This window comes from Macaca fascicularis, chromosome 1, assembly GCF_037993035.2.
Source record: "Macaca fascicularis isolate 582-1 chromosome 1, T2T-MFA8v1.1".
In the NCBI taxonomy this organism is placed as follows: domain Eukaryota; kingdom Metazoa; phylum Chordata; class Mammalia; order Primates; family Cercopithecidae; genus Macaca; species Macaca fascicularis.
The window spans coordinates 220079761-220105351 of NC_088375.1; the positions used below are offsets into that span (position 1 = coordinate 220079761).

The following is a 25591-nucleotide window of genomic DNA, read 5'->3' on the forward strand; positions in this document are numbered from 1 at the left end:
TATATATAATATATTTTATATATAATATATATTTAAAATATATAATATATATATTATATATATAATTTTTTTTGGTAAAGATGGAGCCTCCCAGTATGGCCCAGGCTGGTCTTGAAATCTATATATCACATATAATATATTATATAATATATCACATATAATATATTATATATCACATATAATATATATAATATATATTTAAAATATATAATATATAATATAAATTATATATATATATAATATATATATATATATATATAATTTTTTTTTGGTAAAGATGGAGCCTCCCAGTATGGCCCAGGCTGGTCTTGAAATCCTGGGCTCAAGTGATCCTCTCCTTACAAGGACACGAGTGATATTGGATTAGGACCCACTCATATGACTTGACTTCATCTTAATGCCCTATGTGAAGGCTTTATCTCCAAATGCAATCCCATTCTGAGTACTGGGGAAAGGGGGCTTCAACATAGGAATTTGGAGGGGATGCAATCCAGCCCACGTTTGCTTCGCTTAGCCCCTCTTTCCCACTGGGTAATAAAAAATATCTACCCTGGACCAAGCGCTCACAACCTCCATGGTATTGCTAATGTGTTTCACACATCATCTCCCAGCACCCCGGGAAGGAAATGCTATGGTCCCCACTTCACAGAGAAGTGTCAGGGCTCATCGGCACACAGGAGGGAGCTAAATCCCACCTCTGCCCAGCGGCAGCTAGGATATACTACTGGTCTCATAGGGTTGAGGGGTGAGTGTGTTATCCACGTGGAGGGTTATCCAGCAGAGTGGTTGGCTGGCTGTGTGCAGATATCACAGGGAAAGGTACATCATTTCAGAGCTGGAGGGCCCTGGTGACAGAGAAACATGGAGATTGGGGAGATGGGGGACTACGGCAGCTGAAGGCAAGCACCCTGGCATGTATCTGCTTCACTAGCTGCTCCTTACGCTCCTCAGAGCCTCAGTTTCCTCATCTGTGTTTGGTGCTGCCAAGACATGATGCTGCAGGGAAAAGCTGGCACTATGATTCCCCCGACCCATGGCTAGCCCACACTCACAACCATCTGCTCTCCTGGGTTTTAAAATCTCTGTGAACTGGCTGGGCGCGGTAGCTCACACCTGTAATCTCAGCACTTTGGGAGGGCGAGGTGGGTGGATCACCTGAAAGTCAGGAGTTCGAGACCAGCCTGGCCAACATGATGAAACCCCGTCTCTACTTAAAATATAAAAAGTTAGTCGGGCGTGGTGGCGGGCACCTGCAATCCCAGCTACTCAGGAGGCTGAGGCAGGAGAATCGCTTGAACCCAGGAGGTGGAGGTTAAAGTGAGCAGAGATTATGCCACTGCACTCCAGCCTGGGCGACAAGAATGAAACTTTGTCTCAAAAAAAAAGAAAAAAGAAAAAGTCTCCTTGAACTAAACAAAGACACAATGGACTTTCTTCACAGCCAGCATGCCATTCGGAAGTAGTCTCATTGTCTAGAGAGAAGCCCTGGTGAAACTTACATGCTGGAAAACGATTTCACAGGGCTCATTGGACACATCTTGGGTGTTTTCCCCCCCCTGCCGCATCAATCTGTAAACACCAAACAGGTCCCAGCTAAGGGCCGGAAATGGGGCTGACCTTCTGAGGAATGCACCAGAGAGACCTGGCCGAGGTGAGATGTCACCTGTCCAGTACAGCTCACCTCCAGGCACAGTGAGCTTGCTGCTCTTTCCTCCTTCTCCCTGTGCTGGAGGGAGAGAAAGAAAAGACAGCATGCTGATTCACTGGTCTGACGTTTCCATTTGGTCAGCAGGGTGGTTTAGTTTTGCCAATTGACCAGGTGGGGTGGCTCATGCCTGCGATCCCAGCACTTTGGGAGGTCGAGGTAGGCGGATCACTTGAGGTCAGGAGTTCAAGACCAGCCTGGTCAACATGGTGAAACCCCATCTCTACTAAAAACACAAAAATTAGCCAGGCGTGGTGGCGGGCACCTGTAGTCCCAGCTACTCAGGAGGCTGAGGCACCAAGAATCGCTTGAACGCGGGAGGCAGAGGTTATAGTGAGCTGAGATCACGCTACTGCACTCCAGCCTGGGCAACACAGTGAGACTCTGTTTCAAAAAATAATGGTAATATTAATTTTGCCTATTGGTGGTTCCCAATATCCATGTTCCCCTTCCTCCATAGTAAGCTGATGCTTGGCTGTCCATGACTTCCTAGAATAAAGATAGCAGTACCCAGCCTGTTAGGCAGTTCACTAGCTGTTGCATGTGACTAAGTTCTGGCCAATGGGATATAAGCAGGGTGTGTAAAGCAGGTGGGGCACATTCAGGAAGGGAAGCATTCTTAAATGAAGAGACATGTCTCCCCCTGCTTCCTGCTTCCTATTGGTTCTAGTGCAGATGTGATGGTTGGAGCTCAAGCAGCCATACTGGGGTGTGAGGTAGAGAATGGCAGAGCAACAAGACAGAAGGAGCCTAGGTCCCTGAGGATCACGGTGCTGCCTTTTCAGCCTTGGACTGCTGACCTCTGGACTCTGTTTACATAAGAGAAAAATAAGGTCTATCTTATTGAATCTGATTTTTCTTTTTTTTTTTTTGTCATGTATAGCCAAAGCTAAGCCTGCCCACACAGGCTGAGAGGCCCACAGTTGTGGGAGGAAAGGTGGCAGCTGGCTGGATGCAGATACCACAAGGAAAGGGACGTCGTTTCAGAGCTGGAGGGCCCTGGTGACAGAGACACGCCTATATCAGGGAAGTGGAGGGCTATGGCAGCTGAAGGCAAGGACCGTGGTGTGCATCTGCTTCACTAGCTGCTCCTTCCACCCCTGAGAGCCTTGGTTTCCTCATCTGTAAAATGGCAATAATGATGCCATCCTGATGAGAGAGTACACAGAGCCTGTGCCCGTAATCGGAGCACTGGTCACAACGCACGCTTGGCAGGAATGAGGTGAGTGATTCAGTACGGGGCTTTTGGAGATTGCCTCAGCCAGAAGCAGGGTAAGAAGATGGCCTGGGTGAAAATGCAGAGAAGGCCTCTTCAGTCAGCGAAGCCAGGAAGCCCTGAAAACACAGGGTCCGAAGGTCACAGGAGGAGGTGTCCAACACGGAGGGGCACCGGTCAGTCTCAAGCACCCCAGAGAAGTTGAGAGGATGCTGTTGTGTTACCTGCCCAGCAGCCACTCCCATCCTGCTGGGAACAGTGCCTGGTTTTCCTTCTTTAGGGCCCTCCCCATTCTCAGTCCATACGGTTGACCTTGATTCTGGCTCAAGGTTGCAGGCACATGCCCAGGCCTGGCCAATCAGGGCGTTCCCACACTCTGGGGCACAGCGATAATTTCAAGATGGACACGTAACCCACGCTGGGCCAGTGAGTTTCAAATTTCAACTTTCCCTGGAATTGCTGAGAAAGAGACACTCCTCCATTGCACATGCAGCTCAGAGTGGCGGGCAGAGAAAGCCTGCCTGGGAATGAATAAACACAGCACAAAGCAGAACCAAATGACAGGGAGTGAGTCCTCATGATGTGTCTGAAGAACAACCCCTGGCGTGCTCAGTGATAAGAGCTCACGCATTACATTGAGTTTTCTGTCCCCTGCATTTGAAAGAGTCCTAGAATGCCAAAACTAGAAACTGAATTCTAGTCAACACTTATGTTTAGAATTCCGCACTACATCTCAGGGCCAACTAGCTGAATTACTAAGTGACTTGAAATTATGTTGTCATTGTTTTTTAATGCACATACTTGTTCACAAATCTCTTTAAATTGGAAATTGGGAAAACAATTTTTTTGAAATGACATGTAAAATTGGATGGCCATTCTGGTACCAGTCTGGAAGCACTTAGTTCAATAAAATTAAAGGGTGGGTACAGTGGTTCATGCCTGTAATGCCAGTGCTTTGAGAGGCTGAAGTGGGAGGACTGCTTGAGGTTGGGAGTTTGAGACCAGCCTGGGGCAACATAGAAAGACCTTGTCTCTTGCTGGTGGCACACATTTGTAGTCCCAGCTATTCAGGAAGCTGAGGTGGGAGAATCACTTGAACTCAGGAGTTTGAGGCTGCGGTGAGTTATTATCACACCCTGCGCTCCAGCCTGGGTAACAGAGTGAGACCATGTCTCTAGAAAACAAAGCCTCCACATACCCCATCACAGTGGTATGCTGGTAAACTGGCTCTCTCTCCCTCCCCCTCTCTCTTTCACATGTGTGCATGTGCACGCACGTACACACACACAGATGCATACACACACAGCCCAGATTTGTAGTGATTGCCACTGCCCATCGCTGTGGTGTAAATACTCCCATCACAGCACAATCGAGCTACTGACACAATGTCACTGAACTCAGAGTAGGGAGGAGATGTGCACAACTGGCTGTTGCAAAATGGTCCAAGCCCACTCTGGCCCTGTTGCAAAGTAGTCCAAGCTCACTTTGGCACAGCACGGCAGGTCTCCACCTGAGTTCACATCCCATGCAGGGGCCGCGGGTGCGGCTGTCCACTGCAGATGGCTGGAGGCAGTCTGGGTGTCTCTGAGTGGGGGATGGATGGGTGGATGAGCTAGGTGCACACCATGCAGTGAGTGAGATGCACACACAGCAAAGTCTCAGGAATGAAAACTCAGGGCTGAGGACTGCCTCCATCTTTTTTTTTTTTTTTTTTTTTTGAGACGGAGTCTCGCTGTGTCGCCCAGGCTGGAGTGCAGTGGCCGGATCTCAGCTCGCTGCAAGCTCCGCCTACTGGGTTCACGCCATTCTCCTGCCTCAGCCTCCGGAGTAGCTGGGACTACAGGCGTCCGCCACCTCGCCCGGCTAGTTTTTTGTATTTTTTAGTAGAGACGGGGTTTCACCGTGTTAGCCAGGATGGTCTCGATCTCCTGATCTCATGATCCGCCCGTCCTGGCCTCCCAAAGTGCTGGGATTACAGGCTTGAGCCACCGCCCCCGGCTGCCTCCATCTTTTAAGTGAGGGGGAGGGAACTTTTTGCCTTGAGTAAGCCACTGAGTTGCAGGTCTCTGAGGACCCACACATAATTGATACTCTCAACACATCTCAGAAAAAGTAGCTTAGCCAGGACTGTTTGGGCTTCTTTCCCACAAGCCACGTCTCCTGGGAATCCTGCTGGGTCAAGGCCGAGGGCAGTCAGTTGGGCAGCAGATGCCGTTAGGAGCTGGGCTCTGTGCTCGGGCTGCTGGAGTCTGGAATCAGGCTCAGTACCCACTAGGTGTGCAACCCTGGGCCAGCTCTTCCCTGAGTCTCAGAACTGGGGTGATGTGAGGACAAAGTGACATGTGATGTGGCAAGCCCCAGCAGGTAGTAATCTCAGAACTCAAGGAAGAATCAATGAGTCAAGAGACTCATCAAGGGACTCAGAGAAGAATCTAGAACATCCTAGAGAATGAGGGCAAAACCAGTTCCTTTGAGGTAGCCTAGAGAAGATGAATGAGGGTGGGGGACTCATGGGAACAAACTTTGGGGACAAGAGAGTCCCAATAAACTCTATGGGACTCTAGATGTGGTCAGTCTGCATTGGGATGTGCTATTAAAGTGTAAAACACACACCAGATTGCCAAGGCTTATCAGGACAAAAAAAAAAAAATCTCACTAACATTTTTATGTTAATTACATGTTGATTACATATTTTGGATATATCAAGTAAAATATATTATTAAAATTAATTTTCCTGTTTCTTTGTCATTTTATAAAAATATATGGTTACCAGGAAATTTAAAATTATATATGGGGCAGGCTGGTGCAGTGGCTCACACTTGTAATCCCAGCACTTTGGGAGGCTGAGGTCAACAGATTGCTTGAGCTCAGGAATTCAAGACCAGCCTGGGCAACATGACGAAACCCCATCTCTACAAAAAATACACAGACAAAAAACTAACTGGGCATGGTGGTGAGTGCCTGTAGTCCCAGTTACTTGGGAGGCTGAAGTGGGAGGATTGCTTGAGCCTGGGCAGTGGAGGTTGCAGTGAGAAGAGATTGCACAACTGCACTCCAGCCTGGGTGATACACAGCGAGACCCTGTCTCAAAAAAAAAAAAAAAAAAGAAAAGAAAAAGAAAAAGTAAAATCATATATGGGTCTTGAATTCTTTCCATTGGATGGTGTTGCTGCAGGTGAGCTCTTGAATTTATGGTTGGGAAAATAAAATTGCTGGCTGAAAAAAGTGAGGTAGGGGATAGCCAATCAGAATGGGACAGAACCCAGTATCATCCAGGGAAATGAGAAAGACACAATGTACAAGACCACAGCCAACAAGAGGCACGTGGAACATGTTAGGATGGGTGCCCTGGATGGAATGGGAGAGGGGAGAAAAGAGGAATATAAGAATAACAACGAAAAGATAGGAAGCGGCTCTGTAAAGCCCACTAACAAGGACAAGGTACAAACTGAGGGTTGCATTAACCTAGCCCTCTGAGCTGAGGCCCAGCACCTCTCTAAATCCACAGAGAAATGCTGGTTCCCCAATTCCACAGCAACAGGGAGCCACGGAGTCCACTGCTGTGGCCAGTGCAGTCCCAAGGGGCACGTGGCAGGAACGGACTGGTGGACAGAATGGGGGGCTGAGCTCCACCAGGTGGCCTGACGACAATCACACCTGGCTTGCTGACGGGTGGCCAGAGGGAACTAGCATTCGTCAAGTTTTGAGGCTTAGGAGGACAGGAAGAACACCTCACTAACATTTTTATATTACATGTTGAAATGACATATTTTGAACATATCAAGCTAAATATATTATTAAAATTCATTTTGCCTGTTTCTTCGTCTTTTTTAAAAAAGGTGTGGTTACCAGGAAATTTAAAATTATATATGGGCCTCGAATTCTATTTCTGTTGGAAAGTGTGGCTGCAGGAGGTAAGCTTTTAAGGGTGTGAATTTTTGTCATTTTTGTTCACTGCTCTCTCTAGTCCAAGAACAAGCCTGGCACAGACCAGAAGAGCTTAACAGATGTTTGTTGAATGAAGGAGTAGCGCAGCACCGTGGTATGGTGGAATTTGTTGAGTGAAATCAGTAGTTGGCTTAGCAGTAGAGTGGAATATAGATGGATTTTGGAGTCTGTGTGATATAGATTTAATTTTGTACACCCCTTGGCAATGCACTTCATCTCCTCATCTGTTAAAAAGAAAATGGTGGCCAGGCGCAGTGGCTCACGCCTGTAATCCCAGCACTTTGGGAGGTCGAGACGATCCCTTGAGGTTAGGAGTTCGAGACCAGCCTGGACAACATGGTGAGACCCTATCTCCACTAAAAAAACAAAACAAAACAAAAAAAACACACACATCTCTACTAAAAAAACAAACAAAAAGGCCGGGCGCGGTGGCTCAAGCCTGTAATCCCAGCACTTTGGGAGGCCGAGACGGGCGGATCACGAGGTCAGGAGATCGAGACCATCCTGGCTAACACGGTGAAACCCTGTCTCTACTAAAAAATACAAAAAACTAGCCGGGGGAGGTGGTGGGCGCCTGTAGTCCCAGCTACTCGGGAGGCTGAGGCAGGAGAATGGCGTAAACCCGAGAGGCGGAGCTTGCAGTGAGCTGAGATCCGGCCACTGCACTCCAGCCTGGACCACAAAGCGAGACTCCGTCTCAAAAAACAAACAAACAAACAAACAAAAAAACCCAAAAAACAAAAGTTAGCCAGGTGTGGTGGTGCACACCTGTAATCCCAGTTACTCAGGAGGCTGAGGCAGGAGAATCACTTGAACCCAGGAGATGGAGATTGCAGTGTAAGTGGAGATCACGGCACTGCACTCCAGCTTGGGCAACAGAGTGAGACTCTCTCAAAAAAAGAAAGAAAAAGAAAAAAGAAAAAGAAAATGCTGTCTACTTCCCCAGCCACTTCTGAGAGTCCAGGTCCGGCACAGGGGGCAGGCACACAACAGGCTGTTGTTGTCATTTGCTGTGGGAAGCCTGGGGAGGCCAGAGAACAGTGCCACAGGGCTGTTGCCATTCTGGGTGTGTGAATGATAACTCCAAGTTAGGTGCCAGCCTGTGATCTCAAGCAGCTGCTGAAAGGTTTATCCCAAGACAGAAGGGCCCATATCCATCCCACTGCAGGAACCGCAGCCAGTTTCCCCACAAAGACAGGCAGTGGCAGCCTGGAGAGGGAGGCCTAGGGTCCGCAGCAGGTGCAATTGGGGACTAGGGGAGGTACTTCCATGGGCCACCTGGAATGGCTCTAATTTAGAAACCCCCAAAGTGACAGGGCAGGCTGTTCTGTGGGCTTCTCAGATTCCTCCCCAGGGGGGCCCTCTGCGGGCTGCTATGCCAGTGCTGTGCCTTGGCGCCTCCGTGCTCGGCCAACGACCTCTGAGAGCACCCGACCGAACGCCCTCGGGAGCCGGTGAGCGGCGGCCCTCATTGGGACCCTCCTATGGGCCCAGGGGAACAAAAGTGGCTCTCAATCCAGCACATGCACACTGAAGCAAGTCAAAGGATTTAGTATGAAGCGCAGAAGCAAAACGTGACAAACAGCAAGCAGTAGGTGGTACACATTTGTGAGTGGGGCAGCATTTCCTTCTCCCACTGCTGCTGAGATGGCAGAAATCAGTTGAATTCAATACGAAATGCAAGAGACCGAAAGTGTTGGTCAGCGAATGAGGCTCCCAGAAAAGTTAAAAGTAGCACCACTGGCCAGGCACGGCGGCTCACGCCTGTAATCCCAGCACTTTGGGAGGCCGAGGCGGGTCGATCACAAGGTCAGGAGTTCAAGACTAGCCTGGCCAAGATGGGGAAACCCCGTCTCTACTAAAAATACAAAAATTAGCTGGGTGTGGTGGTGGGCGCCTGTAATTCCAGCTACTTGGGAGGCTGAGGCAGATAATTGCTTGAACCCGGGAGGCGGACGTTGCAGTGAGCCAGTAGATCATGCCACTGTACTCCAGCCTGGGCGACAGAGCAATATTCTGTCCAGGAAGGAAGGAAGGAAGGAAGGAAGAAAAAAGAGTAGCACTGCCAAATGCTGTGTTCCAGATGCTGGTGTGATCATGCAGGTTCTGGAGAGGGTTGGTGTTGCAAGAAATAATGAAGATATTCCACTTTCAAGACCAGCAGATCTTGACCTTATTCAATCAACTCCCTTTAAACCCCTGGCGCTAAAAACACCACCTATGTACTCACGCTAAGTGAAGGACCACTAGATTTTCTAGATTTAGAAAGATCTCCCACAACCCCTGAAAATGAAGAAACCTGTGCAGTCGGCAGACTAAAGAGAGCACGGTCTATGAGTGAAAATGCTGTTCATCAAAATGGACAGCTGGTCAGAAATGATTCTCTCCCCATGTTGTGTGGCGGGCCTGCTCCCGCCACTTCTAATCCTCATCATGACGACGTCAGGTATGGCATTTCAAATACAGACGCAACAACTGAAGGGACATCGGATAACCTGACTGTTGTAGATGCAGCTTCACTAAGACGACAGATAATCAAACTAAATAGATGCCTACAACTTCTAGAAGAGAAAAACGAAAAACGTGCTAAAAGAGAAATGGTCATGTTATTCAATTACCGTAGCTTTCTGGCTGCTTAACAGCTGGCTCTGGTTTTGCCGCTAGAGTAACATCAGCTCTCAAAAATACTGTCTCAACAGCTGGAAATATAAAAGATTTGCAAACTTCAAAAAAGCAATGACTACTGAAAATACATTTGCATTTAGGATGAGTGATCTAGGCCGAGGAGGAGGAAGGGAAATTGGCAGTCATCTCACAGCCGTGCTCTGCTACTCATTAACATGAGGCTTTGGGCAGATGAAGGAACCTCTCTGGGCGTGAGTGTCTGTGCCTCTAGCACGGGAATGGCAGTGGTGGCTGCTCTTCCCAGCAGGGGCCTCCAGGGGCCAGGTGGGGTGACTGGGACCAGTGACTGTTCTTCAGCTGACTCTACGTGGGTGAAAACCTGATAAATGGCTACCCACCTCCCCAAGAAGGGCTGTGTTAATTTCATGTTGCTTCCCCAGCCACTTCTGATGTAGCAAACTGCCACCAACTTAGTGGCTTCAAGCAACACAAAGGTATTCTCTTGTCGTTCTGGAGGTCAGAGGTCTACAATAAAGGTGACCAAGGGCTTCCCTAAAGCCTTCTGGAGGCTTCAGGGAAGAAATCCATTTCCTTGCCTCTTCCAGCTTCTAGAGGCCACCTGCCCTTGTTGGCTGCTGGAACCTTCTTCCACCTTCAAAGCACATCCATCCGGCTTCTCCTTTGGTCACCACACCTCCTTCTCTGACTCCGGCCTGCCTGCCTCCTCCTTATAAGAACTCTTGGGGGGCCGGGCGCGGTGGCTCACGCCTGGAATCCCAGCACTTTGGGAGACCGAGGCTGGCAGATCACCAGGTCAGGAGATCACGACCATCCTGGCTAACACGGTGAAACCCCATCGCTACTAAAAATACAAAAAATTAGCTGGGTGTGGTGGTATGTGTCTGTGATCTCATCTGCTGGGGAGGCTGAGGCAGGAGAATTGCTTGAACCCAGGAGGTAGAGGTCGCAGTGAGCTGAGACAGCACAACTGCACTCCAGCTTGGTGACAGAGTGAGACTCTGTCTCAGAAAAACAAACAAACAAACAAAAAAATCAACAACAACAACAAAAAACTCTTGGCACTACATCATGCTCCCTTGGATAACCCGGGATCATGTTCCTGTCTCAAGAGCCTTAACTTAATCACACCTTTTACCATATAATGTAAATAGTCACAGATTCTAAGATTAGGATGTAGATCTTTTGGGGGTGGGGTGGGGGGCATTATTTAACCTACCACAAGGGCCACAGGCACAATCCTGTATAATTTAAAGGGAATTCACTGGCTTTTCCTGGACTGTCTCCCAGGGTAAGATTCCCTGCCCCGGTATCTGGCAGCAGGGCTCTTGCAGCTTTAAGTGGATCTAGACAATGTGTGTCAGGTTCCAAATTGGGAGGGGTGCACATCTGATCAGAGGGCCTTCGTTTTTAAAAGCATGCATCTTCACATCGTGCTCAGAACAGCTAACACGCATCAAATGCTTCCTCTGAGCCTGGATGACCTCATGTCATCACGAAGCAGCCACCACTGCCAATCCCATGCTAGAGTCACAGACACTCGGGCCCAGAGAGGTTCCTTAACCTGCCCAAAGCCTCATGTTAATAAGTAGCAGAGCTCGGCTGTGAGACAGATAGTGAGTCCGGAGTCCATCCTCTCAACCCCTCTAAAATCCTGTCTCTCACCGGCCCCCGAGCCCTGCTCTAAAAGAAGGAGTTTTTCATCTACACACCAGTTCCATGAACAAAGCACTCCTTTATCTAAGGTCAGAAGCAGAGGTTTGCTAATGACAGAGAGAGGGAAGGGGACGAGGGGTTGTCCCAGGCCGTCAGTAGCAAAGACAAATGCCACTGTCTTAAGTAACCTGCCTTGGAAGACAGGGGTCAAGGCTGAATGCTGGAAAGGCCTCTCGGCCACCTTGGGTCAGCCCCTGCAATCCAGGGCTCGCGGGGCTGCCTGAAGCCTTATGTCCAGGAAGTCTCTGCCCTCTCTGGGCTCCACAGACGAATCTCAACCCACAGGCCTGGAGCCCTGCCCCGGTACCAGCCACCAAGCTGGACATTTTGCACGTCATCTTTGTAAATGGAGTCAGCCCAGCAGTCCCTGGCTGCTGTCTCGTCCCTGCTGTAAGAGGAGGGAAGGGAGTGGAGATCACAGGCTCATAACCAGCACTGTGCAGATTCAAACCCAGATCATCCTCCTGAAAGCCCAGGCTGGTGAGTGTCCCAGCCTCTGGTACATCAGTGAGTGTTCCCTCAGGCCAGGAGCTACACCAGCATCATCTCTACCCTCTGGGGTGTTTAGATCCAAACGATGAGCTAAGGAATTGTAACTCCACATGTTTAGGCATGGAATGGAGGCAGCCAGAGGGGTGAAGGCCAGCAAGGGTCAAGACGGCTTCCTGAGCCTGGGGAAACTTCCAGGCTGAATAACCAGCACATTAACAATAGTAATGACAATGGCTGGGCATGGTAGCTCATGTCTGTAATACCAGCACTTTGGGAGGCCGAGGTGGGTGGATCGCCTGAGGTCAGGAGTTCAAGACTAGCCTGGCCAACACGGTGAAACCCTGTCTCTACTAAAAAAAAAAAAAAAAAAAAAAAAAAATAGAAAAATTAGCCGGGTGTGGTGAAGGGTGCGTGTAATCCCAGTTACTTGGGAGGCTGAGGTGGGAGAATCACTTGACCTGGGAGGCGGAGGTTGCAGTGAGCCTAGATCACGCCACTGTACTCCAGCCTGGCTAACACAGCGAGATTCTGTCTCCAAAAATATACATAATGACCAAATATCAGCCACTATTTCCTGAGTGCCCCCTGTGAGCTGGGCAAGGATGATTGAATGGTACTGCAGTGAGGGTGGGCTCTGGAGGGGCAGAGCAAAGCTGCTGACCTCTGGCTGCTGGCTCTCTCCAGACATCCATTCAACAAACATCATCTTTGTAAATGGAATCATCCCAATGCTCCCTGGCTGTGATCTCGTCTCGTCCCTGCTGTAAGGGGAAGGAAGAGAGTTGAGGTCACAGGCAGTGATGTAGAAGTCACCCAGGTCCTGGGGGACACACGGCAATGGCATCTCGGGGAAATGACCCAGTGCCAGGTCCCCCACAGGTATGCCCTCTGTTTACAAAAGCCTAACACCAAATAGGAATGTCCCAAACAGGTAAACTGAGGAATGATTCTTGTTATCAGAAAAGAAGTCACTGCAGGCACCCTTCAAGTAGAATGCTATTGTCTTTCTGGAGTGTAAAGCTATCCAAGCCTGTTGCACAAGTGATTCCCCACAAGGGCTTTTGGAGGCCCCGGGGTATGGCCATGCTGGGCTGGGTGAGCTGGGCTGCCCAGGGTTGCCTTGCTGAGCACTCAGGTGATGTGGTGGCCATGCCATGTGCTTGCCTACCAGGCAGGGCCTCTTCCTTGCAGGTTCTAAGGCTGGGCATGGTCAGGCCTAGCCAATCAGTTCTTCTGTGTTCGGGGGGTGGGGCTATGGCCCAGGCAGAACCAGTGAGGCTCAGTTCTTTGCTTTGGGGGAAACACTGAGACTTCCTTGCCCCTCTGGGTTTGCAGGAAGGACGGGATGCAGCCTGGAGCTGCTGGTGGCCATCTTGTCATCGCAAGGGGAAAGGCTGCCTGAGGAGGGGACCAGCAGGGAGCTAATGCGAGCCGAGGTGGAGATTGAGAGAGACTCCAGAGGGTACCACTGGACCCAGAAATCCAGCTGGACCTGGCAACGTTTCTGTTGTATGAACCAAAACCACTCTTACACCTAACAAAAATTTTTAAATGAAATAAGTGACTAAAACAGTAACACACACACACACACCCCTTTTCTGAGGCCAGCTTGGTGCCAACAGCATGAGCAGCTAATGCCACCTGTGCCCATGCATCCTCTCAGCTTGCACAGTCAGGTCGCTCACACCTGCAAAATGGGGGCTCGGGCATGGGGGCTGATAGTCAGGGTCTGAGGGTTTTATCAGAGCTCCTTCCTTGGCTGGAGTGTGTTGAGGATGGCTGCTAAGATCACTCACCGAGAGAGGGCTGTGGCCTCAGCAGTGAGGGAAGAAGGACAGAGTCCCAGGGCTGCAAGTTGGAAAACATGTCCTAGGCCACTGCCCTAGAAGACGCCACCCCACAGAGAGGGTCATAAATCACCACGGTGGGAATGCCTCTGGGCTGTCAGCAGGAAATAGAGGGTGGAAGAACCAGGCCTGCCCTTGAAAACGTTATGGTCAAGGTTATGATCCACGTCCAGCAGACAGGACAAAAGAAAGGAAGCAGAGATGGATTGACGAGCAGGCAGACAGCCCCTGGGGCTCCATCTCCTCCCCATGGGCCGCGCATGGTGCTAGGACCTACAGACATCACCAGCCTCTGCCCTCAGCCTCCTGCATGCCCAAGATGGGCAAAGAGAGAAGAAGCCGCAGTGAGACCACATGCTAGGGGCCAAGGGCAGGAAGGAACAGAGAGGCACGGACAGCACAGATGAGGGAAAAGCGAGCAGAAGTGCAGGGGACCCGCGGAAGCGCAGGGGAGGAAGAGATGAGGGCAGAGTGGTGGGAACAGGGTGAATTAAGATCCAGCCCCCGAGGAGGCATGGGGGGATGGGGATCCAACTCGGGGAGGGGTGGATCGAGGGTTGGGGGATAGGGGTGCTGTGTTGGAAGGAGGGTGACTCTGACTGGGGCCGCACACTCCCACTGGATAGCTGTGGCCTCTCTGGTCAAACAGCTCAGCCTCTGTTGTCCTGCAGCTGCTGGAAGGGCTGGCCCAGCGCGGGGTTTGTGTAGAGATGGTCCATTAGTCACACACAGGCCCCCCACAGTGGGGTTGCCGGGACACATGCTAGCCACCTCGCATTCCTCCCAGTGCTTTCCCCAAGCACAAAGGGGAGGAGGCACACAACGAAGCCGGCCCGCTTCAGGACGGTCCCCCACTTTCTGCTTGGTCTGGACCAACCCCACACCTCACCTGGATACGGACTGCAAAGGCCTCCGCGGTGGTCTCCCTGCCCCCGGCCTGCCGTCTCTCCACTGCTCTCAGAGAGGTCCTTCCAAAAGGTAAATGTGACCATCCCACCCTCAGGCAAGATCCCCCCATGGCTCCCTATGGCCCCCCAGGATACAGCCCTGCTCGTAAGGCTCTTCATGGTCCTAGTGCCTGCCACTCCCCTCAGGCCTGGGTTAATTTCCATGCACAGTCTCATTTAATCCTCCCCACCACACAACCCCATTCTACAGATGTCTTAAGTGAGGCTGGGAGAGGCTAAGTAAACTTTGCCCATTTCCCGCATCGGCAGAGTCACCATTTTCCTCATCTGGGGTCAAAACGGAGGTCATCTATGAGCCTTGGCTCTCCCTCAATCAGTCAAGTCACAAACATCCATTAGTCACAAATGCCCATCTCTTCCCCCTTTTCTGTTTTCACTGCTGCCATTCTGGGGTAGACTCTTATTCCTCACCGTACCTACGGGCTTCCTTCCCCGTCTTTCCTGTCCATCCAATGCACCCAGCACACTCTGCCATTTTGATCCTCCTGGAATAGCCATTTTCTATTTGATTACTCCCTGTTTAAGAACAGTCAATGGCTCCCCAGTGCCAAAGAATCAAAGACCAGACTCCCTCACGCCCTTTACCCCCAACCTGGGGGGTCTGGGAAAATAAGGACGGAGGCTTCCCAGGGTGCCTTCCTAAGCCTCTCAAGAGACTCCCGCCTCTCTCTACTGGCTGAGTGGGACGAGGGGGCAGTGTCCCTCCCTTGGGCTCAGGGCACTGGATGGCGGGACTGGATTCCAGCTATTGGGGCCCTCATTGCTGCCATGGAGTCGGCCTCCCTGACCTGCAGAGTCCTGGCTTGGGGTTCTAATGGGGTTGACATGGTTCTTTTCACTTGGAGATCTCTGGGGGCCTTTAAAGGGACGACAGCATGGATAATGGGAGGATGGCCACAGGCTGCAGCATTCCACGTGTAAGCTTGAACTCAAAGCTGACTTCTGCGCAGCTGCGGTACCCACGGATGGGTACGTGAAGAGGACGCTCAGTTCAGCCAGTGAAAAGAGATTCAACCGGTCTTCCCAGACTACAGAGTTCAAGTTCGCAGACTGGCAAAATTCCTCCCATCTTTTGGAGACCACCTGTCACAGCACTTAGGAAGTACAAGGTTAAGAATGTTCCTTTTGTCAGCCATTGTAACCAACCTCACACATAGACATGACCAAGAAAAAAAAATCAGAAACATAAGCCATAACTGTGCCTTACACTGAAAATCTGAAATTAATGTCCCAGTAAATGAAGAAGAGACTACTTATTATAAGGGGATTTCCCCGCTTCCAAGAAGTCTTGGGCCTCAGTTTTCCCACCTGTACAGTAAGAACTTGGGTAGGACTATATTATCCCAACATTTCTTCCTGCACTGAAATTCTCAGGTTTCATGAGTTAGTCCCAGTTAGAGAAGGCTGCCTAGGTCACAAGGATAGCAAGTTTTGGAGGGTTCTTTGGAGAAAAGAAAAAATATCACAACTGATAGAATGAATACAGTTTTGGGCAACGTGGCAGTAACCTTCCGCATGGGGTAGGAATAGAACGGATTTGACAAAATGAACAGATGTCTTTTCCTATGGCGGGCTCAGGGCTCCTAAGTTTTGAGCATTTCCCAAGCATTACTTCAGTGGTGAGGAGGCTTACAGGAAATCTGCGCATATGCACAGAACAAAGTCTGGACCATCACGCACACTGGGAACAGTAGTTATCTTTGGGCTGTGGGGGTCAGATGGGGGTGGGGCAGGCAGGACATTTCTGCCTTCATGTACTTCTTGTTTTTTTTTTTTTTTTTTTTTTTTGAGACGGAGTCTTGCTCTGTCGCCCAGGCTGGAGTGCAGTGGCGCGATCTCGGCTCACTGCAACCTCCGCCTCCCAGGCTCACGCCATTCTCCTGCCTCAGCCTCCCGAGCAGCTGGGACTACAGGTGCCTGCCACCAAGCCCGGCTAATTTTTTTGTATTTTTAGTAGAGACGGGGTTTCACCGTGTTCGCCAGGATGGTCTCGATCTCCTGACCTCATGATCCGCCTGCCTCGGCCTCCCAAAGTGCTGGGATTATAGGCATAAGCCACCGCGCCTGCTGCCTTCATGTACTTCTACCCAAGGTTTCTTTACCCTGGCTCCACTGACATGCTGGCAGGTAATTCTTTGCTGGGGGTGCTGTGCTGTGCAATGTAGGTAGTGTAACAGCATCTCTGGTCTCTACCTACTAGATACCAGTAGCGTCTTCCCAGCTGGGGCAACCAAAAATGTCTCCAGACATTGCCACATGTCCCATGGGAGGGCAAGATCACCCCTGCTTGAGAGCTACTACTCTATACTATTGAGTTTTTAAAAATTAAGATAAGCACATATCTTATCTTATGATGGATGGCTTTATTTAACACCTCAGCAAGTGCGGTTGATTTTACCTGTCCAGAGGTCTCGAATCCACCTACTTCCTGCTTCTGCCATCACTACCACCTTTGTCTAAGCCACTGTCACCTGGACAACGATATCAGTTTCCAACCTGGTCTCTCCCGGGTTGCCCTGGCCCCAACAAGTCTTTACGCAGCAGCCAAAATGAGTTTCTAGAAGCATCCTTCAGTCATGTCACTCCTCTGTCTGGCTTCCTACTATCCTGAGAATAAAATTCAAACTCCCCCCTTGCCTTCAAGGTACTCTGCCATGTGGACCTGGATCCAGCCTCTGTCCTCTGTCCTCTGCTAGTCCTTGGCCACTCACAGTGTGATCCTGCAGCACTGGCAGCCCTGGGAGCTGGTTAGAAAGGCAAGGCCAGGCACGATGGCTCACGCCTATAATCCCAGCACTTTGGAAGGCTGAGGCGGGCAGATCACGAGGTCAAGAGATCAAGACCATCCTGGTCAACATGGTGAAACTCTGTCTCTATTAGAAATACAAAAATTAGCCAGGCGTAGTGGCACATGCCTGTAGTCCCAGCTACTTGGGAGGCTGAGGCAGGAGAATCACTTGAACCTGGGAGGCGGAGGTTGCAGTGAACTGAGATCGTGCCACTGCACTCCAGCCTGATGACAAAGTGAGACTCTGTAAAAAGAAAGAGAAAAGAAGAAAAGAGAAGAGAAGAGAAGAGAAGAAAAGAAAAGAAAAGAAAAGAAAAGAGAAAAAAAAAGAGAAAAGAAAAGAAAAGAAAAAGCAAGCAAGCAAAGCAAAGCAGACACTCAGGGCCACCCCGGACCTGCTGGATTGGATCCTACAGGAGGCATGTGCACCTTCATGTTTGAAATGAATGGCTGCAGCCCCACTGTCCTCACTGGCTCCTTCTCATCTGTCACTTAGATGTGACCTCCACAGTGAGGCTTTCCAAACCGGACATTTGCAAGTAGTTGCCCACGCAGTTCTCTCTCTTAGCATCTTGCTGGTTTTGGGCATAGCTATGATCACAACATGTAATCATCTTGTTTATGTTATTTGTTGCCTGTTTCTACATCCATAGCCCACATCCCCGGTTTAGGCTCTACGAAGGCAGACACAGGGCAGATGGCACCAAACACATAGAAGCCATTCAGAAAATGGTATTGGAAGGAATACTACCCATGTATATTGTGCTTTTACTGTGTGGTAGTAAGTTTTCTTTACAAGAATTATCTTCATGCAATCTATAGTTATCTTGTTTATTCTTCATGCAACCTGTAGGTGAAACAGATACTATGTACGAGAATCTCCCTTTTACACATGAGGAAATGGAGGCAAAGGGATATAAAGTTTTGCAGCTGGTAATTGGCAGAATCGGGGTACCTGGGGCTGGGTGGGGAGTGATCTTGCTCCCATAACTGTACCCTTTACCTCTGCACGACACTGCCTTATTTGTAAATCAAGTAGCATATTACGTACATGAGGGACGCATAACATTGAAAGGAATTTCCTAGTGAATGCTTCTGTAAAATAAAGAATTCTGCTGTTGAGGGATATTTACCCCTCGTGTGCTTTTTTGGTAAATGACATCTTGGATTCTGAATATGTTTAAGCAAAGTCCATAGATCCATATGTTCCCAAAGAGTGTTGATTCTACCAGCAGATGTAAAAACAAGCCAAACGGGGAAGATGCTGGGGCTACTCAAGTTTAGAAGCTATTGGCTGGGCGTGGTGGTTCACATCTGTTATCCTAGTACTTTGGAAGGCTGAGGTGGGAGGATCACTTGAGGTCAGGAGTTTGAGACCAGCCTGGCCAACATGGTGAAGAAACTCCGTCTCTACTAAAAATACAAAAATTAGCTGGGTGTGGTGGCGGGTGCCTGTAATCCCAGCTACTATGGAGGCTGAGGTAGGAGAATCACTTAAGCCTAGGAGGTGGAGATTGCAGTGAGACGAGATCATGCCACTGCACTCCAGCCTGGGTGACAGAGCGAGACTCTGTGCCCCCCACTCCCTAAAAAAAGAAGCAGTGGATATTTCTGTGTCCTCTGTCAGGCTGACCTTCCCTCCTCACAGCCACCAGGTAAATCATCTTTCAGCTTTGGGGATCCAGTACCTTCCTTCTATGGCCCTTCTTGCCTGTCCTCTTTCTTGCTCCAAGCTGCCTTAGGTAGTTATTTCCAGAATTTAATATGCAGTACAACCCGTTTAGATAGAACATGGGGCCTCAGTTTTGCAAATGAGGAATCTGAAGCTCAGAGAGGTGAAGTAATTTGCCCAAGGTTACACAGCCAGTTGTCGAGAGACCCAGAGCTTGAACAGTTCAACTCAGAGTGGTCCTGGTATACTGATGACCACAGAAGCTGAGGCTTGCTGAGGCTGTGCTAAGAGCTTGCCTGCTTGATCTTACAACAGTCCCATTGGGCAGGCGCCATGACTATGTCCATTTTACAGATGAGGAGACTGAGGCTCACAGAGGAAGAGTGACACATTCTCAAGGTCATGCAGCCCAGAAGAAAGCGGGGCTTTGACTCCAGAAGGGATGCTCTATTATGTACTGCCATTCTGCTTTCAGCCTGGTGCAGTTATTTATTTATTTATTTATTTATTTGAGACGGAGTTTTGCTTTTGTTGCCCAGGTTGGAGTGCAATGGTGCAATCTCAGCTCACTGCAACCTCCACCTCCTGGGTTCAAGCAATTCTCCTGCCTCAGCCTCCCAAGTAGCTGGGATTACAGGCGCCCGCCACCACGCCCAGCTAATTTTTGTATTTTTAGTAGAGACAGGGTTTTGCCATGTTAGTCAGGCTGGTCTCGAACTCCTGGCCTCAGATAATCCACCCACTTCAGCCTCCCAAAGTGCTGGGATTACAGGCGTGAGCCACCGCGCCCGGCCGGTCACACATTTTAAATTTATAAGCCAGCCCTCGTGGAGTTTCACGCAGGCAGCCAGACGTCACGGTTTGATGGTTCACCTTTTATTTTCGTTTTCAATGCAAAGAAAACAGAGCAGCTTGAGAAACCCATGCTGTGGTTCCCACAACACAGGCAAAACACTAAAGCGAGCCTACAAAATAAACAAACGAAAAGGTTGTTTGTTCACCTTCAGCCCCGTCTGGTCGAGTACCTGCTGCCATGACCTGAGAGCCAGGGCAGTGGGGTGGGAAGCTCATCGTTTACTTAGACATGACAGTAACCATCAGCCCGAATCTCTTGCAAGGGAGTAGAGCCAGATGGTTAGGAACAGAAGCCTGGGAACGAGGCTTTGAGTTTTTAAAATGAGAGAATCCAAAAGATGGTTTAATTTTAGAGCTTACGAGTCCTTGGACATGGTTCAAAAAGGCTTTTTGCTACACCTGTTGCCACATGCCACCTGGAGGCTATCCTGTCACTTCCTCAAAGGCATGAAGGACAACTTCCCATCCTACTGCAACCAGAAGCCCCACCGAGCTCAGTCACAAACCTAGTGAGGTGTGTGACCTCGCAGATGACAGCAAATATCAGCTGACAAGTACAAAAGGTTTATCGTATGCTGGGTGCCGTTCTATACACCTTACACCTATTGACTCATTCCATCCTCACTGTAGCCTGTTAAGGCTGGTATTAGCACTCCCATTTTAAAGATGAAGAAACTGAGGCTTGAGGCACTACGTAACTTGTCTAAGGTCCCACAGCTGGTAGAAGAGGGATGCGAAATCACTCTTGGAACCAGTGCACACAGTCTTCCGGAAGGACAGGCTCTCACTCAGCCAGCAATGGCTTCTCCATCCAGTCTGTGCGGGGTCTTCTGTATTGATCCCCATTGCACAAAGCTGATGACAGCATGGTGCAGTGAACAGAGCTGGGAGTTAAGCAGACCCGAGTTTCAATCCCAGCTCCTCCACTTTCTAGCTGTATGACCTTGGGCGAGGGACTTGACCTTTCTGAGCCTCGGTTTTTGCTATGGAGTTAAGAATAGCACCTTGCCGGCCGGGCGCGGTGGCTCAAGCCTGTAATCCCAGCACTTTGGGAGGCCGAGACGGGCGGATCATGAGGTCAGGAGATCAAGACCATCCTGGCTAACACGGTGAAACCCCATCTCTACTAAAAAAAAATACAAAAAAAAAACTAGCCGGGCGAGGTGGCGGGCACCTGTAGTCCCAGCTACTCGGGAGGCTGAGGCAGGAGAATGGCGTGAACCTGGGAGGCGGAGCTTGCAGTGAGCTGAGATCCGGCCACTGCACTCCAGCCTGGGTGACAGAGCAAGACTCCATCTCAAAAAAAAAAAAAAAAAAAAGGATAGCACCTTGTCTATAGGGTTATTATAAGGATTAAATTAGATAATAATAGCCAACATTTACTAAATGCTCCCCATGCTAAAGGCTCTGTGAGGGAAGAAGTACGGCCACTGTCTTCACTTTACAGATGAGGAGCTGAGCCTCAGGGAGGTTAGGTCACTTATACAGAGAAACACAGGCAATCATGGAGAAGTGAGGGGCTCTGAGCTCTAGCCCCTAAGAATGCATCTGCTCATATAATTAAACACACACCCAAAACAACCAGCATAGTGTCTATAACACAATAGCTCCTCAACACACAGCCAAAATCATTATCTGGAGGGCTTCCAGGGAGACAGAACCTGATCACAGAGTGCCTGTCTGGTTCTGCCCAACGCCCGATGCCTGATGTATGTCTGCAGCCCCGCAAGTGAGTACTGGTCTCTGTTCCCAGCACGGAGGGCCCTGTGATGCCCGGCACATGGCCAGGATCTGCCTGGTGACTGAGGGTGCTTTGTCCATAGCTTAGAGCTGGTCGTGCTGACGATCAGGAGACAGCCCTGGGGCCAGACTTTGACCCCAATTAGGTTTATGCTTAAAAACAGACTAATGGTAAATGCTCCACAACTGCAAAGACTCAACCATCCTGCTAAAGCCAGAAGAGACTTCAGCAATTAGTGTCTGGTGGTGCCCACCGCAGGCTGGGCATCAACACTCAGCACTTGCTGATCATGGAGACGCGCGTGGACCACACCCTAGGTCTGCTGACTCGGTTGCCAGGGCTGGGGCAGAGGTATCTGCCCTTTACTTATTTGTTTACTAAAGATGCAGTTTATATATAGTAAAATGCACAGATCTTAGTGTACACTTAGATGCACTTTTAAGAACCACATATATTCATGTAACCACTGCCCAGATAGAAGACATTTCCATGACTCCAGAAAGTTCCCTCGTATGTGCATGCCTTCTTTCAGTCTATCTTTCTGCCTTATTTTACCAGCAGTTAGTTTTGCTGTATTAGAAGGTTTTGCATTTGTTTGTGTTGCTTTTTGAGACAGGGTCATGCTCTGTCACCCAGGCTGGAGTACAATGGCGTGATCTTGGCTCACTGCAGCTTCAACTCCTGGGCTCAAGCCATCCTTCCCGTTTCAGCCTCCCAAGTACCTGAGGTTACAGGCGTGCGCCACCATGCCCGCTAATTTTTATATTTTTTGTAGAGACAGAGTTTTGCCACGTTGCTCAGGCTGGACTTGAATTCCTGGGCTCAACTGATCCTCCCACCTCGGCCTCCCAAAGTGATGGGATTACAGGCATGAGCTATCGCACCGGCCAGAAGTTTTTAGCAGTGGAATCACCCAGAAAGTGCTCTTCTGTTTGCCTTCCTTTGCTCATCCATGGTGTACCCTGTATCCTGGTTCCTTTCCTTCCTTTAACTTGCTGAGTAGCCATCAGCTGTGTGGCTGTATCAGTTTGTTTAGCTGTTGGCCTGCTGATGGACAGCTGGATGTTTCCTCCACTACAGGAAATGCATAATGTCAGGCATAATGCTGCTGTGAACCTCTGTGTGCCAGTCCATGGGAAAAAGGCAGATGTTTGCCTTTCTCTCTATAAATACCCAGAAGTGCCATTGCTGGGTCACAGGTAGAACTGTTATTTTAATCACCTGTCCAGGTGCCACAGCTGCCCAGTTGGGGTGCGATTCCCCAGTCTGTTCTCTTTCAAGCTCCATGTCCAGATGCCAAGCCCCTGGAGGTTACAAGATCCGCTCTGAGTCAAGAGGACTCAGTTTTCCTACCGAGCAGTCCCTGGGTCATTCCACATTTTGATTCCCATTTAGCTTCTGAAAGTTGAACCGATTCTGGGTGGTTCGTTCTGACTAATGATGTCAGCTGTTCACATGAGGGCTAAAAGCCCATGGAGATAACACAAGGAAAGTTTCGGCTGCCAAGGCATCAACCAGGTTTCATGCCCCCTTCCCCTATAGTCTACAGATTGAACATGCTGCTAAATCGCACCATTCTTGGTCCTTCCTGTAAACTCTCCACTAAGGGACCTCCAGGGTACCAATGCTAATTTAGCAGAGGCAGTAGAGCAAGGTGGTTAGAGTCAGTGGAGATAAAATTCCAGGTCCATCAGGATGGTTTTAGGCAATTTGCTTCAACTTTCTGAGCCTCAATGTCCTCATCTGTAAAATGGGCACACCGCCAGTACTAACTCATGATACTGGAGGATATGAGGTATATAAAACGAGATGGTAGGTGAGCAGCAGATGGGGGTCAGGAAGCAAAGGGAGCAGCAGTTTGAGACCCGGCCATTATCTGAAGACCTCTGAAGCACTACCTTGTAGTTTGCTAAACATGCAGATTCTTGGGCCAAATGAAGGACTTACAGAATCAGAGTGCAGGGTAAGGCCCAGGATCTGCTTTTAATTAGCCAAGTGATCCTGATGCTCACTAAAGCCTCAGAGCCCTCATCCTGGGATGCGGACCCAAGAGGAGTCTGAGGAATCGGCCGAGCTCAAGGATACAGAGACAGGTGGGGTGGGAGGACCAGGAAGGGAGTTAAGGCTTGGAAGAGCCACCATGGGGAACCGAAGGGACCGCTTTACTCTTCCACCAAGGCTGTCTCCTGGTTATGCCCCAGGAATCCCTCCTCCACCCCTGCTCACCTAGCAAGGCTCCAGCCTGGCCACACAGGTCTCCAGCCACAAGGACCTCATGTGGCCTGGTAGGTCAACTCAGCAAAGTGCTAAATGCCTGTGCAAGGCAGGCATTATTGAGCTAGGGTCAAAGATTTTGGTTCTAGGTTCGACTCCCAGCTGTATTGAGTGTGTTATTGCACCTGGGCCATGAAAAGGATTTGATAAGTGGTATCTCCCTAATGGAGTTGCCAGGACTCATCAGCGCGTATGGGTTAGAAGACTTTACATGATGTTAGGCATACAACACTGGGCTTATCTCGCTTCCTCTTTAGGGATGGGGATGGGGTTGGTGACCACTGATAACCTGGGAAAATATTCTGCATTCTCTAAGGCTTAACACCAGTGTTCTTACAGTTGCTTCATACAAGGGTGCAAATCATGCAATCTTAATCAATCAATCAGTCAAATTTTAAAATCCCCCAAACCTAAAACAATCAAATGCTTAAGAGAAGCATAGAGAACGTCCCAGCGACACACTGCACGCCCATCACCAACTAACCACAGAGACAGACCCTCCCTCCAGCCTGTGACCAACTGCCTTTGGGATCCAGCTGCTTGCTCGGGATGAGCTGTTCTCAGTCTGTGTCCTCTTCTGTCAAATGACCATCCCCATTGCCGCAGCATCTTCCACTCCCTGCCCATCCTCTCCGGCCCCTGGTTCCTTCCGACTTCCCCATTCCAGTGAAAAGGCATATCATTTTCCGGGTGGCATTGAAATCTCAGTGACCTTGGGTATTCTCTCCCTTCCCAGACTCCACCCCTCTAACATACACACACTCTCTGGTTTCAAACTAGCAGCTCCAGGACTACATCTGGCCCATGGAAGTGTCTTCTTTGGCCTGTGAAGTGTTTGTTATTTATTTTATGTAATATGGAGTAATTGCCAATATTGAGAACATGGGTGATCTCGCATGCAAAACTTTAAAATCTGGCATCTCTGGCCTAAATTCTCACATGGTGCTGAGTCATGGTCTGTCTTAGGGAAGGGGCCTGGCACCCCACTTTGCCACAATCCCCACCACTCCCTGCTGCCTCCCATCTGGCCAGACTTTCTCCTTAATATCCCCTGCTGGCTCCTTTTAGCCATTTGCAACTCCCGCCCATATCCATGTTCAGTTGGCTCCCAAATTTGTTGCTTCTTTTTCCCAAAGTCCTTTTCAGTGATTCTTCCTGCCTCATCCATCTCCTTCTCACTTCTCAGGCCTGGCTGATGATGGTAACTGACTCCTCTAAGGCTTCCCCAGCTTCCAGGCCCAGCCATGCCAACCCTCCAGCCACTGTGTCTATCAGAACTTCAGTGTCCCTTACAGCGCACAGGATAAAGTCCCAGCTCCCCAGGAAGGGTATGAACTACCTCATCCAACCTGAATTCTTTAATTCCTTGAACACCCATTTTGTGCAGGGCCCTGCACCAGGCACCAATAATCCAGGGTGGAGAAAAACATGTTCTCTTTCAGGGGAAGACCAGGGTAATGTCCTGAACATGTCCAAGGAGGGAAACGGTCCTGGGTCTATCTCCCAGCTTCTGCAGCCCTCCACTCTCTGTGTCTTGCCTTTCTCTCCTCCCCCACCGCATCCTGAAGGCCTCCTCTCCTTCGACATCTGGTTCTGTTCCCCTTTCTCCCAGAAGCCTCCCACCACAGCCAGCGGGGAGTGGCTCTCGAGTTCTGTTCATGCATGTCGTTTGTATCAGCCAATTGCTATTGGCCATTTAGAGTCGTCTTGAAGGTGCTGGTTTCAT

General features: G+C 49.6%; 1 protein-coding gene and 1 pseudogene across 10 annotated transcripts in view; one reads left to right on the forward strand and one right to left on the reverse strand.

Annotated features, from left to right (window-relative positions):
• Positions 1 to 25591, reverse strand: part of TMEM51 (transmembrane protein 51) — a 71745-nt gene that overhangs the window by 21030 nt on the left and 25124 nt on the right. The window lies entirely within an intron of this gene.
• On the forward strand, positions 8912 to 9742 carry LOC102130933 (mitochondrial fission factor pseudogene; annotated as a pseudogene).